Source organism: Ambystoma mexicanum, chromosome 13 (genome assembly GCF_040938575.1).
Source record: "Ambystoma mexicanum isolate Mex_15411 chromosome 13, UKY_AmexF1_1, whole genome shotgun sequence".
NCBI classification, from domain to species: Eukaryota; Metazoa; Chordata; class Amphibia; order Caudata; family Ambystomatidae; genus Ambystoma; species Ambystoma mexicanum.
Genome location: NC_090938.1, coordinates 821,339,711 through 821,359,915, shown reverse-complemented (window position 1 = coordinate 821,359,915; position 20,205 = coordinate 821,339,711). Strand labels below are relative to the sequence as shown.

The following is a 20,205-nucleotide window of genomic DNA, read 5'->3' as shown; positions in this document are numbered from 1 at the left end:
ATAATGCTGGGGTACAGCAGGAGGGAATCATGCTGGGGTGCACAGGGAGTGGGTAATGCTGAGGTGCACAGGAAGGGGGTAATGCTGGAGTGTACAGGGATGAGATAATGCTGGGTGCACAGGAAGGGGCTGATGCTGGGGTGCAGAAGGAGGGGGTAATGCTGGGTTGTACTGGGAGGGGATAATGCTGGGGAGTACAGGGAGGGGATAATGCTGGGGGGTTCAGGGAGGGGATAATGCTGGGTGCACAGAGAGGGGATAATGCTGGGGTGTACAGGGAGGGGATAATGCTGGGGTGTACAGGGAGGGGCTAATGCTAGGGTCTACAGGAGAGAGAGAGATGCTAATGCTGGGGTGTAGAGGGAGAGGCTAATACTGTGGTGGGTGAGACTAAAGCTGGGGTGTAGATGAAGAGGATACTGCTGGGGTGTACAGGGAGAGGATAATGCTAGGGTCTAGAGGAGAGAGAGAGAGAGAGAGAGAGAGAGAGAGAGAGAGAGATGCTAATGCTAGGTGCACAGGGAGAGGATAATGCTGGGGTGTACAGGGAGAGGATACGGCTGGGGTGTACAGGGAGGGGAAAATGCTGGGGTTCACAGGGATGGGATAATGCTGAGGTGCGCAGGGAGGGGATAATGATGGGGTGTAGGGGGAGGGGGTAATGCTGGGGTGCACAGGGAGGGGCTAATGCTGGGGTGTAGAAGGAGTGGATAATGCTGGGGAGTACAGGGAGGGGATAATGCTGGGGTGCACAGGGAGTGGGTAATGCTGAGGTGCACAGGAAGGGGGTAATGCTGGAGTGTAGAAGGAGAGGATAATGCTGGGGAGTACAGGGTGGGGATAATGCTGGGATGTAGAGGGAGAGGCTAATACTGGGGTGTAGAATGAGGGGGTAATGCTGGGGAGTACAGGGAGGGGATAATGCTGGGGTGTACAGGGGGGATAAGCTGGGGTGTACAGGGAGGGGATAATGCTGGGGTACAGCAGGAGGGAATCATGCTGGGGTGCACAGGGAGTGGGTAATGCTGAGGTGCACAGGAAGGGGGTAATGCTGGAGTGTACAGGGATGAGATAATGCTGGGTGCACAGGAAGGGGCTGATGCTGGGGTGCAGAAGGAGGGGGTAATGCTGGGTTGTACTGGGAGGGGATAATGCTGGGGAGTACAGGGAGGGGATAATGCTGGGGAGTACAGGGAGGGGATAATGCTGGGGGGTTCAGGGAGGGGATAATGCTGGGTGCACAGAGAGGGGATAATGCTGGGGTGTACAGGGAGGGGATAATGCTGGGGTGTACAGGGAGGGGATAATGCTGGGGTGTACAGGGAGGGAATAATGCTGGAGTACTGAGGGATGGGGTAATGCTGGGGTGCACTGGGAGGGGGTTATGCTGGGGAGTACAGGGAGGGGATAATGCTGGGGTGTACAGGGGGATAATGCTGGGGTGTACAGGGAGGGGATAATGCTGGGTGCACAAGGAGGAGATAATGCTGGGGTGTACAGGGAGGGGATAATGCTGGGATGCAGAGGGAGGGGATCATGCTGGGGTGCGCAGGGAGGGGATAATGCGGGGATGCACATGGAGGGGATAATACAGGGGTGCACAGGGAAGGGATAATGCAGGGGTGCAGAGAGAGAGGATAATGCAGGGATGTACAGGAAGTGGCTAACTCTGGGTGCACAGAGAGAGGATAATGCTGGGGAGTACAGGGAGTGGTTAACTGCGGGTGTACAGGGAGGGCTTTGTGTAGGAGTGTACAGGGGAGGATAATCCAGGAGTGTACAAGACATGGTCAGTGCAGGAGTACATAGGGAGAACCTAGTGTTAGGGTGCACCGTGAGAGGATAACAGGCAGGGGAAGGCAAGATATAAGGGGTTCAAAGAGGGGTGATATAAGGGGTCTGCAGATAGGGGAGATATAAGGGGTACAAAGTGGGGAAATATAAGGGGTGCAGAGAGAGGAGATATAAGGAGTGCAGCGAGGGGAGTTATGAGGGGCGCAAAGAGGGGAGATATAAGGGGTGCATAGCGGGCAATATAAGGGGTGCAAAGCGGGGAGATAAAACAGGAGGAAAGAGGGGGTTATAAGAGGTGCAGAGAGGGGACAGATAAGGGATGCAGAGAGAGAGGTTATGAGTCGTGCAGAGAAGGGGGATATAAGGGGTGCAGAGAGGGGAGATATAAGGGGTGCAAAGAGGGGAGATATAAGAGGTGCAGAGAGGGGAGATATAAGGAGTGCAAAGAGGGGAGATATAAGAGGGGCAAAGACGGGATATATAAGAGGTGCAGAGAGGGGATGTATAAGGGGTGCAGTTGAATACTTCAGTGTTACCAATACAGTCAAATAAAGAGATAAAGATATGAGGGAGAGATGTAATCATCTGAGCTATGTAAATACAATACTTCAGGAGTAATACAGCAGAGGGTGGAGATGTGAGATTTGAGCAAGATGTTTAAGTACCCCAGGAGTATGAAGATAAAACCGGTGTAGGGGAGATATGATAGAGATTTTTAAATCACTCAGGAGGATAAACACAGCGTAGAGTAGAGAGGGGAAATATGTGAGAGATGTTTAAATAGCTCAGGTGGATATACACAGCGTGGTGTACAGAGGGGGAGATATGATTGAGATGTTTAAATAGCTTAGGAGAATATACACAGCGTAGTGTAGAGAGGGGAGATATGAGAGAGAAGTTTAAATAGCTCAAGCGGATATACACAGCGTAGTGTAGAAAGGGGAGATATGAGAGATGTTCAAATAGCTCAGGCGGATATACACAGCGTAGTGTAGAGAGGGGAGATATGAGGGCGATGTTTAAATAGCTCAGGTGGATATACACAGCGTAGTGTAGAGAGAGGAGATATGAGGGAGATGTTTAAATAGCCCAGGCAGATATACACAGCGTAGTGTAGAGAGGGGAGATATGAGAGAGATGTTGAAATTCCTCAGGAGGTTAAACGCAGCGTAGTGTAGAGAGGGGAGATATGATAGAAAAGTTTAAATAGCCGAGGCGGATATACACAGCGTGGTGTAGAGAGAGGAGATATGAGAGAGATGTTTAAATAGCTCAAGCGGATATACACAGCGTAGTGTAGAGAGGGGAGATATGAGAGAGTTATTTAAATACCTCAGGCGGATATACACAGCGCAGTGTAGAGAGGAGAGATACATATGATAGAGATGTTGACATTCCTCAGGAGGTTAAACACAGCGTAGTATAGTGAGGAGAGATATGAGAGAGATGCTTAAATAGCTCAGGTGGATATACACAGAGTAGTGTAGAAAGGGGCGATATGCGGGAGATGTTTAAATAGCTCAGGCTAATATACACAGCGTAGTGTAGAGAGGGGAGATATGAGAGAGAATTTTAAATAGCTCAAGCAGATATACACAGCATAGTGTAGAAAGGGGAGATATGAGAGATGTTTAAATAGCTCAGGCGGATATACACAGCGTAGTGTAGAGAGGGGAGATATGAGGGTGATGTTTAAATAGCTCAGGTGGATATACACAGCGTAGTGTAGAGAGAGGAGATATGAGGGAGATGTTAAAATAGCTCAGGAGGTTAAACACAGCGTAGTGTAGAGAGGGGAGATATGATAGAAAAGTTTAAATAGCCGAGGCGGATATACACAGCGTGGTGTAGAGAGAGGAGATATGAGAGAGATGTTTAAATAGCTCAAGCGGATATACACAGTGTAGTGTAGAGAGGGGAGATATGAGAGAGTTATTTAAATACCTCAGGCGGATAAACACAGCGTAGTATAGAGAGGGGAGATATGCAGGAGATGTTTAAATAGCTCAGGTGGATATACACAGTGTAGTGTAGAGAGAGGAGATATGAGGGAGATGTTTAAATAGCTCAGGCGGATATATACAGCGTACTGTAGAGAGGAGAGATACATATGATAGAGATGTTGACATTCCTCAGGAGGTTAAACACAGCATAGTATAGTGAGGAGAGATATGAGAGAGATGCTTAAATAGCTCAGGTGGATATACACAGAGTAGTGTAGAAAGGGGCGATATGCGGGAGATGTTTAAATAGCTCAGGCTGATATACACCGCGTAGTGTAGAGAGGGGAAGATACATATGAGAGAGATGTTGAAATTCCTCAGGAGGTTAAATACAGCATAGTGTAGAGAGGGGAGATATGCAGGAGATGTTTAAAGAGCTCAGGTGGATATACACAGCGTAGTGTAGAGAGGGGAGATATGAGGGAGATGTTTAAATAACTCAGGCGGATATACACAGAGAAGTGTAGAAAGGGGCAATATGCGGGAGATGTTTAAATAGCTAAAGCTGATATACACAACATAGTGTAGAGAGGGAAGATATGAGAGAGATGTTTAAATAGCTCAGGCGGATATACACAGTAAAGTGTAGAGGGGGGAGATATGAGGGAGATTTTTAAATAGCTCAGGCGGATATAGACAGCGTATGTAGAGAGGGGAGATATGCAGGAGATGTTTAAATAGCTCAGGCGGATATACACAGCGTAGTGTAGAGGGGAGATATGAGGGAGATGTTTAAATAACTCAGGCGGATATACACAGAGAAGTGTAGAGAGAGGAGATATGAGGGAGATGTTTAAATAGCTCAGAAGGATATACACAGGGTAGGGTAGAGAGAGGAGATATGAGGGAGATGTTTAAATAGCTCAGGCAGATATACACAGCGTAGTGTAGAGAGGGGAGATATGAGAGAGATGTTGAAATTCCTCAGGAGGTTAAACACAGCGTAGTGTAGAGAGGGGAGATATGATAGAAAAGTTTAAATAGCCGAGGCGGATATACACAGCGTGGTGTAGAGAGAGGAGATATGAGAGAGATGTTTAAATAGTTCAAGCGGATATACACAGCGTAGTGTAGAGAGGGGAGATATGAGAGAGATGTTGAAATTCCTCAGGAGGTTAAACACAGCGTAGTGTAGAGAGGGGAGATATGACAGAAAAGTTTAAATAGCCGAGGCGGATATACACAGCGTGGTGTAGAGAGAGGAGATATGAGAGAGATGTTTAAATAGCTCAAGCGGATATACACAGCGTAGTGTAGAGAGGGGAGATATGAGAGAGATGTTGAAATTCCTCAGGAGGTTAAACACAGCGTAGTGTAGAGAGGGGAGATATGATAGAAAAGTTTAAATAGCCGAGGCGGATATACACAGCGTGGTGTAGAGAGAGGAGATATGAGAGAGATGTTTAAATAGCTCAAGCGGATATACACAGCGTAGTGTAGAGAGGGGAGATATGAGAGAGTTATTTAAATACCTCAGGCGGATATACACAGCGTAGTATAAAGAGGGGAGATATGCAGGAGATGTTTAAATAGCTCAGGTGGATATACACAGTGTAGTGTAGAGAGAGGAGATATGAGGGAGATGTTTAAATAGCTCAGGCGGATATACACAGCGTAGTGTAGAGAGGAGAGATACATATGATAGAGATGTTGACATTCCTCAGGAGGTTAAACACAGCATAGTATAGTGAGGAGAGATATGAGAGAGATGCTTAAATAGCTCTGGTGGATATACACAGAGTAGTGTAGAAAGGGGCGATATGCGGGAGATGTTTAAATAGCTCAGGCTGATGTACACCGCATAGAGAGGGGAAGATACATATGAGAGAGATGTTGAAATTCCTCAGGAGGTTAAATACAGCATAGTGTAGAGAGGGGAGATATGCAGGAGATGTTTAAAGAGCTCAGGTGGATATACACAGCGTAGTGTAGAGAGGGGAGATATGAGGGAGATGTTTAAATAACTCAGGCGGATATACACAGAGAAGTGTAGAAAGGGGCAATATGCGGGAGATGTTTAAATAGCTCAGGCGGATATACACAGTAAAGTGTAGAGGGGGGAGATATGAGGGAGATTTTTAAATAGCTCAGGCTGATATAGACAGCGTAGTGTAGAGAGGGGAGATATGCAGGAGATGTTTAAATAGCTCAGGCGGATATACACAGCATAGTGTAGAGGGGAGATATGAGGGAGATGTTTAAATAACTCAGGCGGATATACACAGAGAAGTGTAGAGAGAGGAGATATGAGGGAGATGTTTAAATAGCTCAGGAGGATTTACACAGCGTATGGTAGAGAGGGGAGAGATAAGGGAGATGTTTAAATAGCTCAGGCGGATATACACAGGGTAGGGTAGAGAGGGGCGATATGAGGGAGATGTTTAAATAGCTCAGGCGAATATACACAGCGTAGTGTAGAGGGGGAGATATGAGGGAAATGTTTAAATAGCTCAGGCGGATATACACAGGGTAGGGTAGAGAGGGGCGATATGAGGGAGATGTTTAAATAGCTCAGGTTGATATACACAGCGTAGTGTAGAGATGTGAGAGATGTTGACATCCCTCAGGAGGATATACACAACATAGGGTAGAGAGGGGAGATATTGGAATCCCTCAGGCGGATATACACCGCGTAGTGTAGAGATGGGAGATATGAGAGAGATGTTGAAATTCCTCAGGATGTTAAACACAGGGTAGTGTAGAGAGGGGAGATATGAGGGAGATGTTTAAGTACCCCAGGTTTCGGTGGGGTCGGTTTATTGCATTAGAGGTGTGGTCTTAGAACAAGCGCCCATCCCATGAAACTTCCGTGGGTGGGTGGGCCGGGTCAGAAGGAAGGCCTGCATCGGAAGGAGGGGGGGTTGCACGCCCTCGCCCCCTCCCAGCTGCCGTGCTGGCACTGCAGGAGCAAAAACTAAATGTAAGAAGAAGAGTAGGCCTGCCCCCCATCCCCCCCAATAAGACATCACATTAAATGATTATGCCCGCCTCGGGAATCCCCGGCTCTCCTTACCTCGAGCCCCCTGGGCAGGGCCATGTGTCCCCCCAGCAGCTCCCTGCAGGAACCCAGGGGCCTCTCGTCCTGGTTAATGCCCAGAGGCAGAGCCCAGTCCCGGGAGCCGGGGAGAAGGTCCAGCAGCGCCATTGCAACGTGTCCCTCACTCTGCCCTGCGGTTGCCTGTGCCCTGCCCTTCCCCACCCCACCGGGCCTCTACCTGCCAAATAGAAACTGAAAGGAAAGCATGAGCGAAACCACGGAGGGGAAACCCAGAGAGGGTGTTACTGGGCTCAAGAGGCGGGGGAGGGAATGAAGAGGATGGGGGGGGGGGGAGTTTCTACAGACAGTTGTTTGTGCAGTTATTGGGGGTGGAGTGTGGCTATAGTTAGTACTGGATACTTGCGAACATGACCCATTCCAATCTGTAAGTGAGTATCCAGTCCTGGTTTTCTTATTGCATTCTGGGACTTGTAGTCCAGGTTTTATAAGAGAAAAGTGGTACCACAAGTCCCAGAATGCTGATTGGGAGGGAGGCTGCATACAGCTGCATGTTGTGGGGACAATGACTGACCCAATGGTGCTCATTTAAGTGCATTTTCTTTCACTATATGTTCGTCAGTCTTGATAGTACTGCTGTAAACCACAGTGTTGGGTATGGAGGCGAGGAAAGGCAGCACCCAGGTGTGGTGTTTGAATTGAATGTGGTTGGGGGTGTGTCTGTGGTGGCAAAGCAGAGATGGGAACATCGTCGGACTACATTTTGTCTACACTTGGGCCAGTTTTCAGTACATGGCCGTCCTTTTCCCTGTGTGTAGGCTGCACTTCTTTCAGGAGATGGCTGTACTTTCCTGTGCATGGCGGCCCTGGCAGCAATGTTTATGGCTGCACCCGTTGCTGTCTGCTAGGTGTAGACATTAGCTCCACGTCCACTCTTCCTCGTCCCAGTACTTACCTCATGAGGCCCCTGCCTCTGACACAGGACCTTCTTCTATTTCTTTAAATCCCTATAACTCCTCCCCCACATCCACGTCACTCAGTTTAATTTTTCCTGCCTCCCGCAGGTTGGACTTTTTCTTCCCGGTTCGGGGCACTGGGGAGCACCGATTGCTGACCCCCTGGGGGGCTGTGTGGCGGGGCCCTCGGCTCCCGCAGGTGCGGCACTGCTCCTGGGTCCCCTGCGGGCTTGGGGTCACAGTTGAGCCGGATTGCCTTGCTCGGTTCTTTGCTGGGCTCCGGACCGCCGTGTGAGTATTGTGTCCCGGGTCCTGCACGGCCCGGGGGAAGGTAAGGAGAGGGGAGGACTGTACTTGATGTTTTTCCCCTCTCCTGCTGGTTTGGCCCTCTTGACTCCTTCGACAGGCTGTTTCCTCATGCTCTTTGTACACATCTTTATTGGCAATGATGGCAAGCACTTGGCAGTGGCAGTATGGGCTAGCCTTCCCTTTTGTTGTGAGGCCTCTCTGCTTCTTGCTGTGGGGTGACAGTGGCAGAGAGTCTTTGAAAGTGCGGGGGCTCTGGTCTGTCGCAGGCATGTCTCATACCACCTGCTCCTCAGACACACACAGCCCAGGATGCACCGGATGTTAGCTGCATTCTCCGGTGGAAGGTAAGGAGAGGGGAGGACTGTGCTTGATGTTTTTCCCCTCTTCTGCTGGTTTGGCCATCTTGACTCCTTCGACAGGCCGTTTCCTCGTGCTCTGTGTACACATCTTTATTGGAAATGATGGCAAGCACTTGGCAGTATGGGCTAGCCTTCCCTTTTGTTGTGAGGCCTCTCTGCTTCTTGCTGTGGGGTGACAGTGGCAGAGAGTCTTTGAAAGTGCGGGGGCTCTGGTCTGTCGCAGGCATGTCTCATACCACCTGCTCCTCAGACACACACAGCCCAGGATGCACCGGATGTTAGCTGCATTCTCCGGTGGAAGGTAAGGAGAGGGGAGGACTGTGCTTGATGTTTTTCCCCTCTTCTGCTGGTTTGGCCATCTTGACTCCTTCGACAGGCCGTTTCCTCGTGCTCTGTGTACACATCTTTATTGGAAATGATGGCAAGCACTTGGCAGTATGGGCTAGCCTTCCCTTTTGTTGTTTGTTTGTTTATTTTATTTGTATAGCGCTCCAAACTCGGAGGTAGAAGGGCGCTTAAGAAGATGGTCACATAGTTGTGGTACATACAGATTCCAATTATAGCAGTTTACCAGGTATACAGACATGTTTGAGCAAAGGCAGGGTACTCCCCTATTGGGAGTAACTACAGTAGTTGAAAACGATAATTTACAGAATATACATATATTTGAGCCTATGGTGGGGTTACTCCTTTTTAGGAGCCATCTGATGACGTGTTTCCTGAAGATCTGGAAGGACTCGATAGTTTTAATGTGGAGTGGTAAGGTGTTCCAGAGTTGGGAGGCAATTACTGTGAAGCTAGCTCCTCCAGCTCTTTTTAAGAGGAATCTGGGTACGGACAAGCAAAGGGCATTGGAGGATCTGGTGGTTCTAGTGGTGTGTTTCAAGGAGAATTTGTTGGTGAGATAGGGTGGGGCTATGTGGTTTAAGGCCTTGTATGTGAGGCAGATTGATTTCAGGTCGATTTTTTGTCGGATGGAGAGCCATTTGCAGGATTTCCTGGCAGTGGAGACGTGCTCCCGTCTGGGAATGTTGAGTGCTGCATGTAGTGCGTTATTTTGAAGTATTTGCAGTTTGTTGATTATAGATTGGTTGGCACCTAGGTACAGGCTGTTACAGTAATCCAGTTTGGATTGTATAAGGGCTCTTGCAAGAGTAAGGCAACTGTTGGAAGATAGGAAGGGTCTACTGGCACTAATAAGTTTGCCGGTGTAAGCAGAGGCTGAGGCAATTGTATAGAATACTATTAAATTAACTGACTCGTTGATACGGGATCAATTAGTGAGATGCACTAGCAACTTGAAAATACAGGAGAGATTGTTGACAAAAGATGCATCTCTGGAGGTGGCGGTAGACACGGCCAGAGGGATGGAGCAAACACATAAATACATGGCGACCACGAAGGGAGAAAAAAAAGATGGAGAAGTAGCAGCTGTGAGAGGAATCCGAAAAACCAGTATGAACAAAGAAACCAAGTGCTACAAGTGTGGCAGCAATCGACACATCTCTATGAGCACATTTTGCCCTGCAAGAAATGCTTCGTGTTTAAAGTGCAATAAGAAGGGGCATTTTGCTAGAGTATGCAGAGGAGCTAACCAAGTGAACTATATTGAACCAGGGATGAGAGTGCCGGAACAGGAAGAAAGTGAAAATCTACTTCAAAACCAATAAATCAAACATGTGTTGGAGATAGCGGACTTGTCAAACAAAGGGAAATCTCCCACAGCAATCATGTTAGTTTGTTTGGAAAGGTTGCAGTTAGCATCAAGGTAAAAACCAAGCGTTTTTACGCTTTTGGCGATGGGGATGGTGTGACCATCGATAGCGATGTTGTTGTATTTAGGATTCAATTTTTCCAGGTTGCTGGGAGAGCCGACAAGGAGGAGCTCCGTTTTCTCATCGTTCAGGCAGAGGCCACGGGAGGCCATCCATGCCTGAATGATGGAAAATATCTCGTTTATCCGGGTGACGTCTGTCTGGTAGTTGCCTGTGATGGTAAGGAGTATCTGGGTGTCATCTGTGTAATTTGTATAGGTGGCACCCAGACGGTCCAGTTGGTCAAATAGTGGCTTTGTAAATATGTTATACAAAATGGGGGAGACACAGGAGCCTTGTGGGACTCCGCAGGAGATGGGGATGGGGTCTGCTGCATGTGTAGCTGAGAAGACCCGCATGGTTCTGTTTGCCAGAAAGGATTGTATCCATGTGACTGCAGCAGAGGAGAAGTGAGCTGCTGTGGCTAGGTGGCTGCAGAGGGTTTTATGGTCGACCAAGTAGAAGGCCGCTGAGAGGCCTAAGAGGAGTAGGATAGCGTTGTTGCCTTTGTCTTTAATTTCATCAATTTGGCTTTTGAGGTCAACAAGGGCAGTTTCGGTTCCGTGCTGAGGTCTGAAGCCAGATTGGTGTATACCTAGTAGTTGGTTGGATTCTAGGTATTCCTGAATTTGGAGGTATGCGACTCTGTCCAGGATTTTTAATAGGAAGGGAACTGTGGTGATGGGTCTGTAGTTGGTGGGGATGGCTGGGTCGAGGGATTGTTTTCTCAGGAGTGGAAGAACCCATGATTGTTTTAGATTGCTGGGGACAGAATTGTTGAGGAATGATAGGTTGATGAGTTTCGTGATGAAAGGGGAGAAGTCTCTGGCCGCGTCCTTTATGATCTGGGCGGGGACAGCTATCTCCTTTGCAGTTTGAGGGCTTAAGTGAGGAGATGATTTTCTGAACTTCTACCGTGGTTACTTTCATGAATGTGAAGCCTGATTTGCTTTTGATGGGTGTAGTTGAGCCAGGGTTGGTGAATTTATTGTTAGAGAGTTGTAGGTGTTTGTCCTTGATTTTAGTTTGGAGTCCTATGATTTTATTGTTAAGGGCGTTTTGGATACTGGTGCACCATGGTTTGTCTTTAGAGCAGGTATCCGTGGGCGGATTGGGATTGGGAGGACTCTCTGCTTCTTGTCGTGGGATGACAGTGGCAGAGAGTCTTTGAAAGTGCGGGAGCTCTGTTCTGTCGCAGGCATGTCACATACCACCCGCTCCTCTGTCACACACAGCCCAGGATGCAGCAGATGCTAGCTGCATTCTTTGTGTGCAGCCTGTGAAAACGGCGCAGATTGGACACGTCTGCAAGCGGCCGGAAGGGTACCGGCCTGGCATAGTCTACACTTTGGGTTCGAGTCTCAGCGGTGCTGACTCGGCCCTTCATCCTTCCTAGACAGATGCATTGGAACCATTTAGAGCTTGGGGCTCCCAGCTACTGGATACAGGGCTCAAGCCACCTCTCAGTCATGTGGCGAGTTAGTGGTGTGTTTGGGTCTGTGCTAGTCATGGACGCAGTCTCCTTGTCATGTCCTCTTCCTCTGAACTGCGTGAGGGAAGGTCAAAGGAGATGATTTTCTTTTCCCTTGTCCGGCATGGAATTATAGAAAAAGCATCATGGAAGTAACAGCCATGCAGGGGGTTCCCAGTGTCTCTTCTTTTAGGGCATAGGTCCTCCGGTGCCGACGTGTTGCTTTCACACCTCCTCTCAGATGCATAATATGGCAGATGGTGGCACATGTCTGTGCCTAGAGGGATTCTCAGAGCCCCTGGTGCCGGTGGAGGGGGATGTCCCTTCAGTGGGTTTTTCCAGTATAGGCATACCCCAGGTATGGGGTTGCCTTTGATGTCTGCTATCCGGGATGGATTGCTTTGCCCCGCTTTGTGACAGTACTCTGCCCTTTTGACGCCAGCCTGGTGGCTCCTCTGTCGGCTGAGGAGGCCATGGTCTGCTGGACTTCTGGGCTGTCCTGTATCTTCCTTTTGATAGGTCGGACCTCTTTGTGGGTTGACAAGCATATTGTTATATTGCATATTGTGGCCTGCTTCAACGTCCTGTGATTTTCCTCTGGTGCAAGTGCAGTGACTGGCGGTTTTCCCTGGCTCCTCGTCTCTATCTTCTTGGAGGTGTATGGGACCAGGGGGTTCGGCTTCCTGGGTAATGGGCTCCTTCTGGAGGGGGGTATCAGTTGCCGTTCCTGTCTCCTTCTGTCCAGGTTTGCATGGTTAGGACTTTGGTACCCAGCTCACGGTCCAAGTAGTTGGCCATGGGACCCGTTCTTTCTGAATGGTTGTTGTGGGTTACCATCTTGCCCTTTCCTCAAGTTTCTACGTGCGGGTGTTCCTGGTCCCTATGCCTTCTAGGATGTCACCTGTTATGGGTCTCAAGGCCCTGCAATGCTTATCCGGACGGAACGCTTCAACGTGGGGACTTTGCGGAACGTACTCTGGATGTTGAGCGGGGGGGGGGGGCACTTGCTGGCTGTTCTGGGCTGGGTTCTCAGAAGCCAGTATGTCTCGGCTCGCCTGTTGCTGAAGTTACGGGGCACGTGGCGTCTTGCATGTTTTCCAGTTCCTTGGGCCTGTCTTCAGTTACGTCCCCTGGTGTCTTATACTCTCTCCCACTGGCTCCCGACGTCTCGGCTTTCGTAGTTTTGATTTCACTGTCCCCAGCACTGCGAGTCTCCCTGCTATGGTGTCAGGGGGTTCCAAGTCTACCGGCTGAGGTGTGTCTGGTCCTTCCTCCTGTGGCCTCTCTTACGACCGACGCCAGCAGAATGGGTTGGGGGGGTATACATTGGGGGACCTCTCAGCTCAAAGATGTGATTTCTGGGGAGAGCCAGCGATCATCCAATTGGCGAGAGTTGTGCCATTATCCAAGCTCTGGTGTACTTCGAGGAGTTGCTGGACGGTTGGCGTTTTTTGGTCTGAACGGACAATACAATGGCCTTGGCATATGTCAACTGCAAAAGGGGTTCCGGCCGCTCCTTGAATGCTCTGGCAGCGCTGATAGGCACCTGGGAGGAATCTCATCTGGTGTCTCTGGTGGTCTCACGTATCAGAGGGGTGGACAATGTTCAAGCGTATCTTCTCAGACGCCGGTTTCACTCCTCTGAGGAACCGGTCCTGTTGGCCCAGGTCTTTGCGGTGACCTGTGTCAGATTAGGGCCCCGGTTCTAGACCTGTTTGCATCCCTGGCCTCAGCAGAAGTTCCCCTCTTCTGCTCTCGGTTTCAGGCCGAGGGGATTGGGGGATGGACGCCCTCTCTGAACAGTGGCCTTGGGGTTTTCCTTTATGCCTTTCCGCCTATTCCCCTTCTGCCCCGGGTTTGGCGCATCAGAGTGTCCAGGGTGACTGTGTTGTTGTTAGCTCCGTTCTTGTCCCGCCAGAGTTGGCTCCCCTCTCTGTTGGAGCTTCGGTCCTAGGAACCTTGGCTGGTTCCGAGGTGGCTGTGTCCCCTTCATTGGGATCTGTGGTTGGAGGTCCACCGGATGCAATGGGCAGTGTGGCTATTGCTCAGTCTAGGTTGATATCTCAGGGGTTCTCAGATCCTGTAGTTGAGTCCATAATGGATGCTCTTAGACCCTTCACTCTGAAGGTGTTCGGCAGGTATTAGGGCCTTTTCCGAGACTGGTATGGGCGGTCTGGGATCCCTCCCCTGCGTTCTGGCCTCTCTGCTATCCTTCATTTCCTCCAGGAGGGGTTTTGACAGGGGCCTGGCAGTTTTTTCCAGGCTTTACTCTTGGTGGGCCTCCATGAAATTCCTTTTGGGGGACTCTGATGGTCACTTGGATGGTGAGGTGTTGGTGGGGAAGTTGCTCCAGGGTTTTTCTTCTTCCCATCCTTGTGCTGATAAAGGGCTTCCCCCTTGGGATCTCCCTCTTGTATTACGGTTCCTTCAAGGGCCTCCTTTTGAGCCCATTTCCGAGATTGATATCAAATATCTTACACTGAAATCTGCTTTTCTTATTGCCCTCACTTATGCCCGTAGGCTTGGGTAGATTGGGGCTCTCTTATGTAACCCTACTTTCCTGAGGGTGCTGCCAGACTCGGTGGTGCTGAGGTGTGGTCCGAAATTTCTCCCTTAAGTTGTCTCTTGGTTTTCACACGTCTCAGGATCTGGTTCTCCCTCACTTCTTTCATGATCCGAGAACGCCTGAGGAGGTGGCTTGGCTTGACATTGATATCCGGCGGGAGGTGTTGGAGTATTTGGCTAGGTTTGCTTTTTTCCACCAATCTGATAGTCTTCTGATTGCTTGTGGTCTGGCTGGGGCTGGGCATAACGCATCTGTGGTTTCCATTTTCCGGTGGTTCCGGGTTGTGATCTCCAGGGCCTATGTGGCTTCTGTCCTGCCTGTGCCTGCGCACGGTCGGGGGCGGTCCGCCAGGGGTTTGGCAGCATCCTGGACCGATGCAAGGAGGGTTTTCTCTGCAAGAGATTTGTATGGCTGCCGCCTTGGCTGGTCTAGGCATTTTCATCAACCACTATGGGTTAAGTTTCTCCCACTCAGGGGTTGGTTCCTTTCGTGGTTGGAGTTTTGTCTGTGGGGATGTGAATTAAGAGTTCTTCTGGGTGTGTGTTTTGCTGCACTGTTTTTGGCTCTGGGTCTCATTGGGACCTTTTCCCCGTTGCTGCTTTGGTGTACCTCATGAGGCAAGTACTGGGACAAGGAAGAGTGGACGTGGAGGTAATGCTCTGATTACTTAACGGTAATCTTCATTACTCTTAGTCATACTCTTCCTCGTCACAGTACTGACGACCCTCCTCACCCTCCCTGTGGGTAAGGTCCCATGCTCCGGCGTGGTAATATGAAACTGAGTGACGTGGATGTGGGTGTTACGCTCACCTGGCTTCCACAGAGGCGTCGATCTGAACTGGACAGCTGCGGTCTCCACCAATGTGATGCGTAGGGCCGAGATGATGGACTGAACTGGCCCACCTAGCTTCGTTTGCTTGGCCCGTAGGATTATTCTTCTGTAAATGGAGAAAGGGAATTAACCACCCGTGGGGCTGAGCGTAAATCCCCCCACCCCCGCTGTTCTCCCCACAGATCACCTTTGATGTCCCCTCTTATAGTCTCACCTGATGGTTTGAAAAGATGAGCTCTCCATCCTGCATTGAGCGCAGGGGCGCGTTAATAACCAGTTGCTTCACTGGCTCGAAGGAATTGGTGAGTTCCAAAACAATATTGACTCTGAAAAGTATGTAGTTCGTAAGAGTTCACATGTCTGACATTCACTCTTGTCCGATTCCTTGCAGTTTGCAGCTTGACCCCAGCGAAGAGTTCCTCGTGGTAGCTGACGAAGTTCAGGTAAGGATTTGGCTTATCCTACACAGTTCAATAAAATAAGGCCAGAATGTAACCTGTGGCTTGCTCCCTTATTCAGGTGTGGAGAGAAAATATGAAGTTCGGGGAATAATGCCTCCAGCAGTAAAATTAAGTAAGTCTATTGTGGTGAGAAGAGTTCCCCTTGTTTGTCCCTTCGTCTCACCTTGTTGTCCTTTGGTTCCCCTTAGGAGCCAGGGTACGGCGAGGATGTAATGGAGACTGCGCCGACCCATGAAGAGGAATAGTACCCCCGGCGGTAATCAGGTAAGTCTATGGGGGTAGTTACTATTGCCTCTGTTTATTCCCTTGGCTCACCTTTGCTGTTCTTGTGTTCCCCTTAGGTGCCAGGGTGCGGCGGGAACGTGCAGAAGGATGCGGTGGATCCTGAGGATGCTGCGAAGGCCGGTGAGTTCAGCGCGGCGCTGCAGCAGGTGAGGCGGCGCGCGTAAAATGCTTCTTTCTTCCAGCTCGAAGGTGCGGTGGATCCAGAATTCAGGTAAGGATCGAAGGTTTTGCTTTTATTCTAACCTCTTCTCCTTTTTCTAGGAGCTGCAGACTCGAGGCAGGCGTGGCAGAAGACTGGATGCAGGCTTGCAGGCACGGTGAGCGTTACGCTGCTGGATGCAGAATAACGCAAAGCGTGTGCTGCTCTTCGGGCGTGGTTTAAATAGCCTCCAAAGTAGTCCCAGGTAAGTATTCCTCCCCAGCCCCACCCAAGTAAAAAATAGTCCCAAGGTAAAATAGTCCCTTCCAAGCCTCATTTGTCTTGGAGCTCTGCAGCATGGTCTACATCAGGTTAGCTTGCAGCATGGTCTGCATCAGATAAGTTCTACTCTATAGGCGCCAGGACTGACTTGCCAGGACCGCACCCAAACAGCCCCTAGCAGGGGTTTTTGGAATTTGGTCAAAATAACTTGATGCCTGCTTCCGGGGTTGCTGGACCTGGCCTGGTTCCCCGGGGGCAGGCATCATGACAGTGGGGGAGGAGTTATAGCGATTTAAAGAAATAGAAAAGGTCCTGTGTTGGAGGCAGGGTCCTCATGAGGTAAGTACTGTGAGGAGGAAGAGTGGGACTAGGAGTAATGAAGATTACCGTAAGTAATCAGAGCATTACCCCAAGCCTCAATGCTCTCTATTCTATTGCCAGCCAGAGTCCTTTCCTTGGGAGGCACCCAAATAACGTGGAAGGTACGCTGCGTCATCTGTTGCTAGGCAGGTGCAGAGCACCCAGTCCCTAACCCTTCTAGTCTACAGCCAGCGAAACTCCGCCCCTTCAATCTAGCTTCCTAGAAACGTACCCCAATAACATTGACGCTCTGGTGCGTCACCTGTCACTGGGTAAGCGCAGAGCACCAAGTCCCGAAGCTTTATATACTATAGCCAGCGAGACCCCGCCCCTTTAGTCTACCTTCCTAGAGAGAAGACCAATAACATTGAAGTTTTAGTGCGTCATCTGTTGCTAGGCAAGGGCAGAGCGCCAAACCCCTAAACCTATATTCTACAGCCAGTGAGACTCCGCCCCTTCAGCCTAGCTTCCTAGAGACGCAGCCCAATCATATTGAAGCTCTGCGGCGTCATCTGTTGCTAGGCAAGGGAAGTGCACCAGGTCCCTAAGCCTTCTAGTCTACAGCCAGTGAAACTCCGCCCCTTCAGCCTAGCTTCCTAGAGACGCAGCCCAATCATATTGAAGCTCCTTCGCGTCATCTGTTGCTAGGCAAGGGCAGAGCATCAAGTCCCTAAGCCTTCTATTCTAGACAGCGAGACTCCGCCCCTTCAGCCTAGCTTCCTAGAGACGCAGCCCAATCATATTGAAGCTCCTTCGCGTCATCTGTTGCTAGGCAAGGGCAGAGCGTCAAGTCCCTAAGCCTTCTATTCTAGACAGCGAGACTCCACCCCTTCAGCCTAGCTTCCTAGAGACGCAGCCCAATCATATTGAAGCTCCTTCGCGTCATCGGTTGCTGAGCAAGCTCAGAGCGCCAAACCCCTAAACCTATATTCTACAGCCAGCGAGACTCCGCCCCCTCAGCCTAGCTTCCTAGAGACGCAGCCCAATCATATTGAAGCTCCTTCGCGTCATCTGTTGCTGAGCAAGCTCAGAGCGCCAAGTCCCTAAGCCTTCTATTTACAGCCAGCGAGACATCGCCCCTTCAGTCTAACTTCCTAGAGACGCAGAGCAATAATATGACCAATAATATTGAAGCTCCGCCGCGTCACCCGTTGCTAGGCAAGGGAAGTGCACCAGGTCCCTAAGCCTTCTAGTCTACAGCCAGTGAGACACCGCCCATTCAGCCTAGCTTCGTAGAGACGCAGACCAATCATATTGAAGCTCCTTCGCGTCATCTGTTGCTGAGCAAGCTCAGAGCGCCAAGTCCCTAAGCCTTCTATTTACAGCCAGCGAGACATCGCCCCTTCAGTCTAACTTCCTAGAGACGCAGAGCAATAATATGACTGTAGTGATTTAGGTTTCCATGTTGTCTTTGCAGAATGAGTAGAATGCTGAGTGAGTGACATGGAATCTTGCTGGTGAGAATGTTGTTGTATGGTTGAGAGTTCTGAGTGAGAGGGTTGGTGAGATGAAGCCTACCTGGGGGGATGCTGGTGCATGTTGCCTGCAGCTCTGATGAACTTGACATAAGAAACATAAAAGATGTACTGGAAACTCATTAAAGGAACAACTGGAACATCAAGAGACGTCAGAGTCATCATTGGGAACCCAGAGCTTTACATTGGCGACGAGGATGGGATCCGAACCCACGCGTGCATAGCACAATGGATTAGCATTGGCGACAAGGATGTTGGCTGTGCTGGGGGGACAGCACTGAGGATGGCACATGCACTGCCCCCCCCAACCCAGGTAGGGCGAGCGCTTTATGCTGTAGGCGCAGGAGGGCCCAGCGCAAAGGGCAGAGGCGCAGAAGAGAGTGAGCAGAGCCTGGGCCAAGGGCCGGCTGGTCTGCCACCAGTTGGGCAGGTCAAGCACAGTGAAAGGCAGAGGAACTTTGGCAGGGCAGAGGGCCCATTGACTGTCTGAAGGGGTTTGGGAACCTAAAGCTGCGGCATGGAGGGTTTTGGAGCTCAAGGCAGCAGCATTTGAAGAGGCTGGGAGTCTGGGAGTATTTGGAAGCCATGGCGTGCAGCTGACAGGCTTGAAGCCCATGGCATAGCAATTGGAGAGGTTTGGAGCCTGAGCTTTTCCCTGGAAATTAGAAATCTGGGAGCAATGCTGTGCAGCTGAGGGGCTTGGAGCCCATGACAGAAGCAATAGGAGAGGCTTGGAGCCTAAGCAGCGCCTGGGGATTGAAGAATCCGGAGGTCATGTTGTGCAGCTGAGGGGCTTGGAGCCCAGGGCAGCAGCATTGGGAGAGGCTAGGAGCCGGAGCTGCGCCTAGGAGAAACTAGGAGACCACTGCTCTCTGGCAGAGGGGGTAGGTGCCCACTATGAGAATTGTGTTTCTACGAGGGTCGTAAGTGACTTTGTGGAGTTTGGAGCCCATATGCTGTACAGATGAGGTTCCTGTGGGCCATTACAGAGCCTGGAGGGGTTTGCAGCCACAAGATCTGAAGAGGAAGGTCCTGGAGGCCACTGCAGCGTCTGGAGGGGCTTGGAGCCCAAATGCTGTGATGAGGAAGGGCCTAGAGCCCATTGCGGTGCGGCTGAAGGGCATTTTGCCCATTTAGAGAGCGCCAAGGAGCTGGTTAATAAGCTGGTGGTTTATGGATTTACTTTTGCTTTGATTATATGTGGTGTTTTACAAAGTATGCAGCAGAGTTTAGTTTAACATGTTAGGTTTTAATTGTCACGTGAGGCCTGTGATATTTTGACACCATAATTGCAACATGAGCATTTTTGTGGGTGAATGTACACTGAATGAGAGTGTGTGGTGTTGTAGCCTTTATTGAGAGACACATATTTGATGTGAGCAATGTCAGCTTTAGGAAGCAGTTGTGTTTAACGCATGTTCTTTCCACAGATGGACTTTTCAATGCAAAAGGGCAAAGTGGACTGATATAGCTATAGTACATGGCACGGGAAATGTGATAAATGGAACATGCTTACTAAATTTTTGCTTTGCATGTGGGACTGTTTAAAGGACGTTTGTGCCATTTAGGGAGAACTAAGAAGTTTAGTTAGTAAATTTAGCAGAAATGTTATTAATTTTAAAGCACTGTTTTGTTGTTGCAGTGTGGGGATCTGCATGTGTAAGTCTTTGTGGTGTGCTAGAGATTTGGCATTTTGGTGATTTTGTGCTCCTGTGCTTGATCGAATGGTGTATGGTGTGTTCAATGGTGTTGTTCTTCACAGCAGTTGAGTTAGTTTGTTGGACTCAAGGAACACAGGTGACGGATAAGGGGTGGCAATATCGCACTGTTTGTGCTGTTTGGATGTTGTTTCACTCAGACGTTTGGAACGTCCAACCTGGTTCTTTGATTGTGAGGTGCACATCATAGTGGTGTGTATTTATTTGGCTGTGAAGTTATGGGTGGCTGAGTGTAACAAGAGTACTGCTGTTCTGGTGAAAGTGATGCATTTATTTATATGTTGAGTGTGACAATGCTTTCTCATAGTTGTTGTTTGGTCTTTAGGTGGATCTTTAGGACACAGGCAACGAAGTGAGGGTGGCGGCATAGGTACCTTAGGGTGCAA

General features: G+C 49.8%; 1 protein-coding gene across 1 annotated transcript in view; it reads right to left on the bottom strand.

Moving 5' to 3' along the window:
* Nucleotides 1-6,989, bottom strand: part of LOC138522068 (proteasome subunit beta type-8-like) — a 29,253-nt gene extending 22,264 nt beyond the window's left edge. Inside the window, exon 1 of the mRNA XM_069635306.1 lies at nucleotides 6,811-6,989. The gene's annotated coding sequence lies outside the window, so the exon portion shown is untranslated. The remainder of the gene's footprint in view (nucleotides 1-6,810) is intronic.
* Nucleotides 6,990-20,205: the final 13,216 nt, after the last annotated feature.